Source organism: Pituophis catenifer, unplaced genomic scaffold (assembly GCF_029215685.1).
Source record: "Pituophis catenifer annectens isolate HBS135680 unplaced genomic scaffold, rPitCat1.0.hap2 SCAF_1, whole genome shotgun sequence".
Classification (NCBI taxonomy): Eukaryota; Metazoa; Chordata; class Lepidosauria; order Squamata; family Colubridae; genus Pituophis; species Pituophis catenifer.
The window spans coordinates 124,815,691-124,830,843 of NW_027256881.1; the positions used below are offsets into that span (position 1 = coordinate 124,815,691).

General features: G+C 38.2%; 1 protein-coding gene across 6 annotated transcripts in view; it reads right to left on the reverse strand.

Annotated features, from left to right (window-relative positions):
* The window catches only part of MLIP (muscular LMNA interacting protein), a 78,250-nt gene that overhangs the window by 50,085 nt on the left and 13,012 nt on the right, over nt 1-15,153 (reverse strand). The gene's annotated exons all lie outside the window — the stretch shown is intronic.

Here is a 15,153-nt window from a genome sequence, read left to right on the forward strand (position 1 = left end):
CTAAACTGAAAATGACTAAGACTTGCCCACAAAAAAAAATAATCTTCCCAACCTTGATGATTATTCATGTCGAGGACAAAGGAGTCTGTAACATGCATAAGACTCTATTATTTCTCTGATGTGTGGGAATTACCTCTTAGGGTTGATGGAGATGTGTAGATAGAGGCAATCAGAGGTGGGTTTCAGCAGGTTCTGACCAGTTCTGGAGAACCGGTAGCAGAAATTTTGAGTAGTTCAGAGAACTGGTAGTAAAAATTCTGACTGGCCCTGCCCCCATCTATTCCCTACCTCCCAAGTCCCAGCTGATCGGGAGGAAATGGGGATTTTGCAGTAACCTTCCCCTGGATTGGGGAGGGAATGAAGATTTTCCAGTATCCTTCTCCTGGAGTGGGGTGGGAATGGAGATTTTACAGTATCCTTCCCCTGCCATGTCCACCAAGCCATGCCCACTAAGCCATGCCACACCCACCAAGCCACACTCACAGAACCGGTAGTAAAAAATTTGAAACCCACCACTGGATGAAATGTGTATGTCAAGTACCAGGGAAATCAGAAGATCCAGCTGTTCAAATGTTATAAAGATTTATTGCAAGCTTAAGCTCTCTATAACAGTGATCACCAACCTTTTGGGCACCAGGGACAGATTCCGTGGAGATAGGTTTTCCCACGGACCAGTGAGGGCATGGTTTTATGTGCTGCCTGCATCCTGCAGATGGGGCTTCACTTGTTTGTGTGAACCAGTTTCTGGTATGCCGCAGACCAGTACCAGTCCATACTGGTTGGAGACCCCTGCTCTACAAGAACCTGAATTACTAATGGTCCAAACAAATTGGGGATAGATAAGGGTCAATGGAATTCAAGAAGGGGTGGACATAGATCTCTTGTGGGCACAGAGAGACTTGTGACTGATGATGCATTTGACCCTTCCTTCAGGTTCAGCCTGGTCATTTCCTACAGTATATATAACTATGTTCCCCTTCTAATGATTTAGGATTTTATTTTACATAATTTAAAACTTCTTGTGTTTAGGAATTCAATTTAAACATTACTAACAGACCATTGAGAACCAGTTTGGCCTAGTTGTTAAGGCACCAGGCTAGAAACTGGGCGGTTGTGTATTTTAGTTCTGCGTTAGGCATGAAGTCAGTTAAGGATACTTGGGCCAGTCACTCTCAGCCCTAAGAACAAACCACTTCTGAAAACGTTACCAAGAAAACTGCAGGGACTTGTCCAGGCAGTTACCAGGAGTCAACGCTGATTGGAAGGCTCTACATATACATGTATGTATGTTATGTTCATGAATGTATGTTATGTACATATACCAGAGGTGGGTTTCAACAGGTTCTGACCAGTTCTGCAGAACTGGTAGTGGAAATTTTGAGTAGTTCGGAAAACCAGTAAATACCACCTCTGACTGGCCCTGCCCCCATCTATTCTCTGCCCCCAGAGTCTCAGCTGATCGGGAGGAAATGGGGATTTTGCAGTAACCTTCCCCTGGAGTGGGGAGGGAATGGAGATTTTACAGTATCCTTCCCCTGCCACACCCATCAAGCCACACCCACAGAACCAGTAGTAAAAAATTTTGAAACCCACCACTGACATATACATTAACATATTACAAGCTAAAAAACAGGCTTTAGTAGGTCCATCAGAAATCTTCCCAAACTAGGCACCTTCCAGATGAGATGGACAAACTTTTATACTCATTATTCTTAAGAGTTCCATTCCAGTCAAATCAGCACTGATCATAAGACCGTCGATAGTAAGGGCCATGTAATCTTACCAGCTAGCAAATTCAATCAATCTGGAAGATATGGACTGAAGAAGATTGCTATTAAAACAACTTCTTTTAAACTATAGAGGAATGTGCTAGAACACAGGTGTCAAACTCGTGGTGTGACATTGCCATCACGTGATGTATCACAACGTTTTTCCTCTTTGCGGAACTGGACTGCGTGTGACACATTTGGCCTATGGACAGTTTGACACCCTTGGGCTAGAAGATAAAGAACATGTTGTGTTATGAGGTAGTGGCAGTTTGAGAAGAAAAATTCTGTGCTGGGTATCACATGTCCCACAATACAACAGCCTTTATTCAATGCTAAAATATATACATTGAAAATATTAAATTTATATTTCCTGATGGACCTCTGCTAAATAATAAATGTAACCCTGATCAATTTTTTCAAGTTCAGCCAAGGTCAGCTAGGTGCTCACCAATGCTGTGCTCATTAAGATGCTATGCTGATCATATAAAGTTAACTTTCACAAGATGCATTACTGCAGGATCCAATGCATTATCTTGGGACACGTATATTTGCTTTCATTCATGAGCTGCATTACTATCAATGGCTGTAAAACGTAAGCAATTAAAAATTTATTTTATTTATTTTTATTTTATTTTATTTTGAATTTGTATACCGCCCTTCTCCCTGAGGACTCAGGGCAGTGAACAGCCAAGTAAAAACATCAAATACAAATATTAAAATACAGTTAAAAATATATATATAAATTTGGCCCCATTAATTAAAACGATAAACAAAACAATTAAAAACACTTAAAAAGAATTAGGCCAGCCCGGCTTGTTGGAAAAGGAAGGTTTTAAGGGCACAGCGGAAGGCACTGAGGTCATGGATTCTCCTTATCTCAGGGGGCAACTGATTCCAGAGGGTAGGTGCCCCCACAGAGAAGGCCCTCCCCCTGGGGGTCACCAGCCTGCATTGTTTGGCTGATGGCACCCCGAGGAGGCCCTCTCTGTGGGAGCGCACGGGTCGATGGGAGGTCGTCGGTGGCAGCAGGCGGTCTCGAAGATAGCTAGGCCCTATGCCATGGAGTGCTTTAAAGGTGATAACCAACACCTTGAAGCGCACCCGGAAGACCACCGGGAGCCAGTGCAGCTCACGCAGGAGCGGTGTTACATGGGAGCGTTGGAGACAGGACGATAGTGCCACAACAAGCAAAAGAAGTCCTTCATTTGTTTTGAAAGGTAAACCTAATTTGAAATTCCTGTTGCTGAAAAGGTGAAAAATGGTAATATAAATAAATAATTCCTTGTTCTCTTAAATTATACATCACCAATTGTCTCCTCTCTTTCTTAGCTAAACATCTTACAATTTAGAGACTCTTCCAGCTTATCTTTAAGTGCTTTCCCTGGAGAACATGTTGGTGACAAAGAATGAATAAACGTAACTATCTGGTCAAGGCTTCAGATGAGTTTTTGCAGACGCTGAATAACCTTTAAGTTGCTTTCCAAGTGGAATGAACAGGTAATTCTTTGACATCTCAGCTCTTTTTGATCTTCAAAGGAATTAAAGAAAGCAATAAAATCTATATTAAAGTATTCAGCCTGGACAAAACTTACCAAAAGTCTCAGCTGGATTCTCATTCATTCATTGATCTAGACTTGTTTGAATGAGAAAACATTTTAGCGAATGAGAGGATTAGAGGGCAGGAATCATCCCCTACATGGAATTAGTTCAATGATAGGTTTCTACTGTGTTAAGTGTCTCTCTTCAGGCAATCACCTTGCTTGAAAGGAACTTCTTTAGACCTATTTTGAACGTTTTAAGTATCCAAGTGAAAGCAGCAGATTTCTCAATCTCTTAAACGTGCACTGCAGCTGTATACTGGGGTTTCACAAAAGTAGTTCCTACATAGTTTCTTGAAACGGAGGAGGGCTGTTATCTGGAATCCTTTTGCAAACTCTGTGATATCAATCAAGTAGAGTGGAGAAGAATGGGTAGGATGCAATCACAGTTTTCAGAGGCAAACAGTCTACCTTGGAAACGGGTTTATCATTTCCAATGATTTGATCAAGCTGGTGACTCACTGTTGAATTAACACTGACAAAAGAGCAAAATAGAAAGTCCCATCAGATACTAGATGGAGAAATAATTGAAAACAGCGTCGGCGGGAAAGCAAAAGAATTGTCATAAAAATGTTATATTTCTGACTGGATGTATATGCCAGAGCTGAGGATGTACTAGGAAAAGCTATAATTTAAAGAATCATAATATGCAAGTGGACAGGTTGAAAACGATGTGAAAGTAATTTAAGCAGAAGTATTACTCAGAACCTCTAAAATTTTAATAACTGTAATTTGCTATATTAATTATTAGAAGGGGCCATTGTGTCCATTGTCATTTAGGCAACCCTTTCAGCATGCATGAGGGCTCAAAATAAATGGCCTCAAAATTGAACAGAAGGGGAGGGATACAACATCATTTATCTCCAATCTACAACACAGTCCTTTCAACAGTTCCAAGAAGGCTCCACACCCGTTTGCACCACTCAGGTGATCCTGTTGACACAGATAAACCTCCACCTTAATGACCTGCTAAAAGGATGCAAATGACCAGCTGTCTGCAAGGAATATAAATCCTTCCATTCCCCCACCATCCAGTCAAAGCTGATGAAGCTTCTTGGATGAGAAGCAAAATTCTTCAAAGAAAAACCAGAAAGTCCAGTTGCCTCTTGAAAAAAGCACCTTTGGGACAATCATGACTTGGATGACTGAGAATCTCCATAGACTTTCAGCATGCATTTTCCAAAAGATTTGTTTAGTATCTCTTGAGCTTAGATAACAAGCCCATTCCAAAAGTGAACAGGCACCCAGTTCAGAGGTGGTATTCAGCAGGTTCTGGAGAACTGGTAGCAGAAATTTTGAGTAGTTTGGAGAACTGGTAAATACCACCTCTGACTAGCCCCGCCCCCATCTATTTTCTGCCTCTCGAGTCACAGCTGATCGGGAGGAAATGGGGATTTTGCAGTAACCTTCCCCTGGAGTGGGGAGGGAATGGAGATTTTACAGTAGCCTTCCCCTGCCATGCCCACCAAGCCATGCCATGCCCATCAAGCCACGCCCACAGAACCAGTAGTAAAAAAAATTTGAATCCCACCATTGACCCAGTTCCCACTGGGTAAACAATAAATGGGGCTGGAAATTTTGGACAAGCCAGAGGGCCATCAGGTTAGTGGAAAGCAAATTGCTGCAATGAAATAATGACAACTTCGCTTTAACTACACTCTGTTGATTCACGAAAGTGTAGTATGTCATTGAACTGTACAGCAATGAAAAGTGGGGGGGGGAATGATTTTCAGCTCTATGGTTCGAGTGTCCCAAGAGCCCTATATGAGAATTAGATTCTGCTTCTCCAGAAAGAGTCATGTTTCCAGCGGTCTTCTGAAAAGATGAGGACAGGCAAGAAGAGTTTCACTCTTTCTTTTAAAAAAAATGTTTCGTTGGAAACTTCTAGTGATAGAAAGAGGAAAGAAGTAACATCCCAGTGGTGAAATGTAAAATTTGTGGCTTGGTGAGGGGTAATGTGACTGAGTGGACATGGCCAACTTTTTTTTTACTTTTAAAACCATTTTTTCTACAACCTCTTTGGCCGAAGAGGTTGTAAAAAAAATGCTTTTAAAAGCCTCTGACAATCCCAGCTGAGTTTCCTGATCGGCAGAGGCTTTTTTTTCTTTTAAAACCATTTTTTCTACAACCTCTTTGGCCGAAGAGGTTGTAAAAAAAATGCTTTTAAAAGCCTCTGACGATCCCAGCTGAGCCGCGCAATCATTGGAGGCTTTTTTTTTTTTTACTTTTAAAAGCATTTTTCGGCCGAAGAGGTTGTAGAAAAAATGCTTTTAAAAATTAAAAAAAAACCTCTGATGATTGCGCAGCTCAGCTGGGCATGGGGGGGGCAGGGATTTTTGCTACCAGTTCTCCGAACCACCTGTTGCCATCGCTACTGGATCAGGTGATCCGATCCAAACCGGGAGCATTTCACCCCAATACAGATTGTATGAGAATATTCCAATTCTGCCTATGGAATCAATCCGAAAGGGCAGCAGATTTGATGGGACCAATAATATCATACGAACAGAGAAGTATTATTTTCAACCATTATCCTTCCCATTCAATATAACAATAACAATAACAATACTGCCCAAGGAGCTGCTGATACAGTTCTACAAAGGAATTATTGGGCCTGTCATTTACACCTCTATAACTGTCCGGTTTGGCACAGCAATTTTGGTATAATAGCAAAATAATATTGTCTCCTCTTTAATATACAGGATCCCAATCCTAGGATGGCTTTCGGTTTTCCAGAAACTGGGCTCAAAATAGTAAACTCTTATAAATATAATAAATATATTAGTAAATTAATATAAATATAATAAATATATTAGTAAACTAATATAATAAAAAGACTGTTGATCTATCTAGGCCAGCTTCAACAGTTATTAGCAGCAACGGCTCAGGCAGAATTTTTGAGACTGTAAAAAGCAGAATATAAGAAAGGTAGATAAAAAGACATGCAAAAACATAAAAGATTAAACTGAAAATACAGTAGGTAAACAAGGGATCTAGAATGTCCTGGGGATGCAAGTTTTCAAAAAAAAAATCATTAAGTACTTATGAATTATAAAATATATTATATCCCTTTTTTAAAAATAAGGAGCACTATTCAGCTTTAAGCTGCAAATACGTATTAAGAACCAGGTTCAACACTGTAGAAATAAATCACTGGCTGAAATTATAAACTACAATAAATACAACCATTATTCAGAATCTTCCCAAATTGGGATAGCCCATGAAGTTAAAACATAGATTATATGCTTAAAAAACCCAAATTTTGGATGAGGCACAAATCTATGTATCCAGTTACAGTATAGTTCAAGGACGGTTTTCAATGACAACTGAATTCATACCTCAGATTTTACTTGTAAGGTACAAAATTATTCTGTACATCAAAACAAACTTCTTCAGCCTGGTTAACCATTTTTCCAAGATGGAAATCGAATAGACTTTCCAATAAGAATATATAATATCCTTGCATCAAATACTGACATCAAATTGACTTGCAAGATTGATAGTCTAGGCATGAAACACAACCAGCAATGCTAGTTCTATCTTTAAAGATTATCTACATTTAGAGGAATCATGCAAGTCTGAAAGTGATCAGCCCCCCATCTCTCACTTTTACCCTCTCAAAAACTAGGGAGGGCAAAATTTTAAAGGATAATGAATGTTCTTTAAAAAAAACTAGAAACCCCATAGTTGAAGGGAATAAAAAATGTTCCGCTCAACAATGGAGCCAACGAGTTAGGTCTCTGACTCCAAGGGAACCCAGTGTCAGGATCAAGACCAGAAATCACTCAGTAAAATCCAACTGAGTTCAACCCTTTATTTATTTCCTTAAACCTAATCGACAGAATCTTGCCAAATTCAAACTATAACCTTCTAGCTTACTAGATATACCCTGAGAGAGTATTGTGGGAATTCAAGCTACTATGAAACTTTTTCCTTCTCTTTCATCCAGCTCTGGTCTGCGCAGTCTCTTGATCCAGGTCTCTTTCTGGGAAAACTCTGTGTTGCCCAAACTCTCCTCCACAGCTCCTTCAGGTGCATATACCATCAGATTCAGCCCTGGTCACTTAACTAGTTTTTAATAAGGGATCATAAGGGATGGAGCCAACTTAATTTTGGGAAGATTATTTCATAAGGCAGTCGCCAAAACAGAGAAGCCATGTGTCCTGGGACCCATCAAATGTAGATCCATAGCTGCATTTCCCTACAGCACACCTTCAGCATAATTTACTCTGCAAACCCAAAAATCTCTCCAGTTCTGCTCACTTTTTCATTCTCAATTGTACATATTTCTCCAGACATCTCCCTGCTTTCTTCAGGGACACTAATTTTTCTGTTGCATTTTTCTTGTTATTTCATCCTCTGATTCCACCAAACTCATCAGCAGGATTTTGTATTTACTTTCCTACCAATACTGAAAAATAGATAAAACTCTGAGCAGCATTCATTCAGCTAATCAGTTTGCTTTGCTTTTCCTTTATGAGGTCACGCCTCATAATACTGCTGACAGGTGCATGAGCTCACAAAGGAGAAGTAATTAAAACTTTTGGGTCGGCTGAGTGAAAACTATTCACCAGAGCTTTTAGGTCTGTGTGGGTGCTTACTTACCGGTAGTTACTGAAGATCGGTTGGTTAAATACTTTTGTTTTTATTTCACTTTATTTACATAGTTTAGGTTTGTTTTATTTTACAATATTTATTTGTTTATTTATTCATCTATTTACTTCATATAATACCTATTTACAAGCTACTTATTTATATCTTTATATATATCTTTATTTATCATATGTAATATATTTGTTTAATTAGTTAGGAGTAGTTTAGCTTAGTTACGATTTACCTTATTTCCATCATGGAGACGTTCCTGTATTATGCAGGGAAAGCCCTCTTTGAGGTAAGAGATCTTCAGTTTTATTTATTTACCTGTCAACTTGCATGTCTGACTCTAGGATTTAGAATTCAAAAAGGTAACACAACAGATAACATGACATAAGTAATGGGATCTGGAAGGAACTATATTAAAATTGGATAATAAAGTAAAATAGGAATTAAAGGAATTTAGGAACAAGCAAAATTTATTTGAGAATAATTTTTAGAATAACTTTTGAACCTGAACATTTAAAAAATATTTGCACATCTTCTTTCAGGCTCTTTTGTGGTTAATTGTGTTAATATCATCAATTTAAAGGCATCCACAGGACAGCCTTCCATAAAAGCTGGGAAACATGGCTCTGTGGTTTTCCTTGGGGTGCACAGAGAAGCACAGAGTCGTGAGGCTGGCTAGAACCCTCAAACCCAACTTCCTAGTTAACTTTTAATGTTGCTTGCCTCTTTTAAATTTTATAAAGGGTGTTTATATTTTTAATATTTCATTTGTACAGCTCCTTTAATCCATCTGGGAGGGAAATGGGCAGTTCTTAAATATGAAAAGCAAACAAATAAATAATGTGTACCAAAGTCTTCTATAAATGGCCCAGAACCATATTAGAGGAAAGATGGATAGAATCTGGTACAGACTGGCTGATTTAATATTTTTGTACAGCTGACTCCATACGAATACTTGACAATTTACAAACAGCTGCCTAAAATTCATAGTAGTCAGGAGTCACCTTACACTAAACCAGAGATGGGAGGATCCGAGCCTCTGACCATCCTGTCATCAACACTATCTCAGAGGCACTATCAATTATTCATACAGTAAGGTTGATATTGGAAGAAGAGGGCCATTATAACATCATTTTAACAGCAGACCAATTAAAGGCAACTTCAGCTGTTGCCACAGCTGGCTAGAGGCAAACTTCAGGTGATGTCATAAGGATTGTTGCTTAACAGTGGTTAACAGTGGTTAGTGAGGGTCTTCATGCTTTGGATAGAGGGCTATGAGGATGAACTAGCCGATTAGATTCACTCTAACTATCTAAATAAAATTAGCATATGTGATCCAATGGAACATTTGTTCCTGATAATCTTTTTTTCCATAACTGGGAAATTGCCTTTATGCATCTATCTTATTGACCATCTTAGACCAAAAATGCTAGAGAATTCCTGGAAGCCTGGCACACTAATGAATTGGTGATTAATAGACACGTAGACATAAGCAACATCTACATACTGTGCAAAAGAAACAATCAACAAGCCAAAAAGGAATGAAAAGACCAAAATACCTCCCCACCAGCATTCAACACTCAGATGTGCATAGATTAACACCAAGATTAAAGTTGGAACAATAATCAAGAAGTAGAGAAGAGTTAGAAACAATATACTTTCTTTTTTAAAAAAATGTGGATACAATCTGACAAATTGTGTAGCCTATGGAAATCACACCAATTTCCACACAGACACCCCCCATAAATGAACAAATAAACAAATAAAATCCCAAGCAAATTCAGTTTTAGCTCATATCACATCATCCTAATTTAATTTTACAGAAAGCAATCTATTATGTGCTGCTAATATATATATAGAATTCAAATCAAATTTTAATATAGTTCCTTCCAGATCCCAGTTTTGAGATAAAATAGTTTCTTAGAAGAATTAGATGGATTATTTGCAAGATTAATATTGTTTTCAATAGTCTATTCAGAGCTAGAGGATTGCATTTTTATTCTTACAGACTTTTACAAACAGAGGGAAGGACAGCAAAATAATTATTCTCAACAGCTTCATTTGTAGTCAGCCTGTTTGCTGCTAAAAATCCAAATTCACCATTAAGGAGCCTTGGTGGATCAGCGGACTAAAGCTGCTGTTAAAGTAGCACTTAGCTGCCAGCTGCCTGCAATTATTGCGAGTTCAATTCTCACCAGGCTCAAGGTTGACTCAGCCTTCCATCCTTTTGAGGTAGGTAAAATGAGGACCCGGTTTGTGGGGGCAATAAGCTGACTTTGTATAAAATAGAAGGGGGCCAAAAAGCCCTACTGAGCAGGTATATACAAAAGTATGAAGGCTATTGCTTAATGCATTGTAAGCCACCCTGAGTCTCCGGAGAAGAGTGGCATATAAATCGAACTAATAAATAAATAAATAAATAATTTCATCCCAATTGCAAATATCAACACTTTCCTTAGAGAAGGTATATATAAATTCCTTTGAAAACTAAAATATGAAGATACCGCAATGTAATAGATTTATGTAGTTACCTTCCATTTCAAAATATGGCTATATACAGCCCAATAATTTTTCCAGAACTACTGCAAAGTGCTTTAGAACAAATGATCAGAAAGCAACTAAAGAGCATTGCAACTGGATATGACTCCTGTCAGAAATAAAGTTCTCTCCATTATTATCAATCTCTGCAAAATCCAGTGAAGAAGAGTTAAAAGTTGGGGAAGCATAGCTTGGAAAAGGATGAAGGGAAGACAGGACAGCTTTCTGGGTCTTGTAGTTCTTTCTTTAATAGCACTTTGATCTATACTTCAAGACTGAGCTTAATTCACCCCTTTGTCTTCTTTTGGCAGTTCTGTCTCCAGAAATATAAGAAACATCAGAGGGACAAAGGTGAACAACCAACCATGTTATTTGTGTGGGTACCTGTGGCAGGAGTGCCATTTGTAATGACCAGTCTTAATTTGGTGTGTCATTGGTGGCTTAATATGTAATGTCCTTCATGAATGTTGTGTAATAGCGCAAGTGTTTTTCCATAAAATACAGAACAAGAGGAGACAAAAGAAATAAGAGAAAAACACCAGGAAAAGATGGCCGAGAAAAATGCCATGATAAGAGAGGTAAATAATTGACTTCCCTTACAATCCTGTTTTAAGCTTCTCTTTTTGTTTGCTTATTTGTATCCTATGATTGATGAATGTTTCTTATAATTTCTGCATCTTAGCTGGAGGAGGAGAATGAGTTCTTGGCAAGCGAAATCGAAAGTCTTATGAAAAAAAAAAAGTACTTGAAGGAGAAGCTCCTTCAAAGTCAAGGAAGTGAGATAATTTCAACTTAACAACATTTTAATTATTTTCCTTTTTAAAAGAAAGTGATTCATTTCTTATTAAGTTTAGCTTTATAAGTACTAGTTATTTTGTTATTTTTTGCCAGGGCCTGCCTAAGAGGAAGAAGACCATCAAAGTGAGAAACAGCCGACTGGAAAAAGACCAAGGAAAACACAGGTACAATAAAATTTTAATATTGATTTTAAATTGACAAGTTTTAAATTACGGGCCAAATTTATAAATTATTTTAACTCTATTTTTAACTGTAATGTTATGTATAGATGTTTTTATTTTGGCTGTTCACCGCCCTGAGTCCGAAAGGAGAAGGGCGGTATAGAAATTTGAATAATAAATTTGAATAATAAATATATAAATAAGAATGTGTGATTATGTTAGTAACTTAATTAGTGGACTAAATTAACGGATCAAGGAAGTACTGTGGATGTTGCATATGTAAAATTCAGTAAAACATCTGACAAAGTAGACCACAGCATATGTCTTCATAAGATAGAACAGTGTGGGATAGGCAGCACCAACACCAGATGGATTCGCACTTGCCTAACCAACCACACTCAGTATGTAGCCCTCAATGACACTACATGTACCTGGAGGGAAGCATGCAGTTAGGTACCTCAAGGTTCTGTCTTGGGCTCCTCAATACCTTCATCAATGAGGTGATAGAAAGGGGGCTGATCAAATTTGCAGGAAAAAACAAATGTGCAGCATAGGCAATACTTGGCTCAATAGTAGTAACTATAGGAGGGATCTAGATGTCCTAGTGGATGATCGCTTAACAATGAGCCAGAATTCTTGCTGCAGCTGCCAAAAAAGCCAGTGCAGTGCTAGGCTGCCTCAAGAATGGAATTGCATCAAAATCAGAAGTGATAGTACCGCTTTATACCAAACTTTTGAGGCCACACATGGAATGCTGCATCCAGTTCTGGTGTCACAATACAAAAAAAATGCTGAGAGTCTAGAAAGAGTCCAGAGAATAGCAACTAAGAGGTCTGGAGGTTAAATTGTACGATGATCAGTTAAGGGAACCTATCAAAGAGAAAGATTAGGGGTTACATGATAGCTGTCTTCCAGTACTTGAGGGGGAGTCATACAGATGAGGGGGTTGACATATTCTGAAAAGCACCTAAGAGCTAGACAAGAAAAAATGGGTGGAAGCTCTTTAAGTGAGATCCTATCTGGAAGTAAGAAATTTCCAGACAGTGAGAAGAATGAATCGATCGAATAGCTTGAAATAGAAATAGAATATAGATAGCTTGTCTTGATATACTGAGCTGAATTGTTCCAAAACCAAATGTGATGAAAAATCTTGCTAATATTCTCCCTACTACTTTCCACCAAAAGGTTATTTGTCCGCTTCAATTATTGTCTATTTCAGTGTGGCTATTTTTGATTGGAAAAAATGCTATTTGATAAATAATTTAATGTGTTAGTTTTTAAATTAAAATATTTATATATATTTTTTTTTCCAAAAAGGAACATATAGTTTCTCTTCAAATACAGTCTTCAAATATAGTTAGGATTGAACTAATGTGATTCTGTTCTAATTTACTTGTTTTTAATCCATTTCAGTGAATGTATCAACTTCAAAGAAACCCGCAATCCTTTTTTGAGACTCCCTCTGCTCTTTGATTAACCCGATCAGGGACAACCAGAACTGGCTGGATTGCTGTGGCTAAGAAATGCTTTCATTTGTCATTGCACTTTACACCTCTTCACTTAACAACAGCAATGGCAATCGGCCCCAATATTTATTTATTTATTTATTTATTGGTTCAATTTATATGCCGCCCTTCTCTGGATACTCAGGGCGGCTTACAATGTGTTAAGCAACAGCCTTCATACTTTTGTATATACCTGCTTAGTAGGGCTTTTGCCCCCCCCCCCCAAAGCGGTGTTCTTTTTTATACAAAGTCAGCTTATTGCCCCCACAATCCGGGTCCTCATTTTACCTACCTCGAAAGGATGGAAGGCTGAGTCAACCTTGAGCCTGGTGAGATTTGAACTTGCAGTAATTGCAGGCAGCTGGTGCTACTTAACAGCACTTTAGTCTGCTGCGCCACCAAGGCTCTATGGTCCCAATTGAAGTCATAACATGATGACAACGTTTATCATGAATATTCTCCATCAAATATGCTCCTGAAGCTCCTTCTATGATCGGGGCCTTGACGAGGCGAAGAGGCTCATGTGGGTAAATGAAATCATGGGCTATGTCATAGGACATGTATATGTCCAGAAGGGTCACCCCAGGTGAACAGGACATGATGGATACCCCAGACTAACAGCAATCTGCCAACCTGCATTGGACTAGCATGGCAGATTATAGTTTATTCTTCAAACATGTCAATGCAACTTCAGAAATGCTTCTCATTCCACAGAGGCCCTGGGGAAACTACCCACAGCAGCAGGAAGACCTGTCTGATGGCAGAATGGATGCTAAGAATCACTGGGCTAAATCAGGCAACCAAAAGCTGAAAGACTCTGTAGTAAAATTTGAACATATATTGAACATAGTAGCCCAATGCATCATTCAATTGAACAAATAATATAAACTTCAAATCATCCACACTTATGCGCCAATAATAGGCTGTAGTGATAATGAGGTTGAAGAGTTTTTTGATGATGTGGCCCGGCTTCAAGACAAAGAAAAATGCAGATACAAAGTACTAATGAGTGACTTTAATGCACAAATAGGAAGAACAACAACTGGAGAAATGTGATTTGCCCATATGGAAGTGATAAATGAGATAATAGATGAAGCTTTATATCTTGAACTCATTTTATAAGAAAAAACCTAGCAGAAAATGGACATGGAAGAGTCATCTGGGTAGACAAGTGAAATTGACTGCATCATGTCAAGTGATAAAAACATATTCTACAATTATACTGTCATCAATTGCTTCACATTGGAAGTGACCATAGAATTGTACAAGCTACAATGAAGATAGACTGTCGAAAAGAGTATATGGAAATGATAAAGACGTCACAAAAAATGAAAATAAAGAGTGATCAGCTATTAGAGAAGCGTAGCGATTTTGAGATTAATTTATGAAATCGCTTCACTCTATTACAAAATTTGGAAAAGATAAACATTACGGACCAAAATGAAGAAATAGCCTAGTGTCCTGAATCTGCTATATCTATAGCACTGCTGGAAAAACACTTTGTACAATCTAAAATCTCTAGTGAAATTATTGCTTTAATGAAAAAAAAAGACAGACAATGAAGAACACTGCAAGTTTCGCTAATGAACTGGAGTACTTTGAACTTTGCAAGACCCTAAGAAAACGTATTCAAGTAGAAACACATCAGCAGTCAACATGCATCTTATGGAAAAAAAGGGATTAATAAAGCAAAATGCAAGTTTACAAATATTATAAAGAAGGTTTTTGCATTAAACGTGAAGATGGCTCTGTGTGTAGAACAAGACAAGAAATGTTGGAAATAATTGGAAAATTCTATTCAGAGCCATACAAAGATCAAGATCATTGAAAAGTAGCAACACCCATAAAAGAGGAAATGCCAGATATCCTAGTAGAGGCAGTATCAAGTGCCATAAAATCAATGAATAATGGCAAAGCTTCAGAAAATGACTATGTTACAGTTGAAATGCTGGAAGCTGGTGGTCACAGTTCACACAAGCTGCTAGCAAAACTGTAATCAAGACGCCTCAGAGAAGAAAAAATATCTGATGCATGGAGAAATGCTGAAGTGATTCTTATACACAAGAAAGGGGCCCAAGATTATTTAAAGAACTATTGCCCAATAAGCCTTCTTTCAGTCATCCACAAGATTTTCACCACAATAATAGCAAAAAGAATACTAAGAACATTAAATGATGCACAG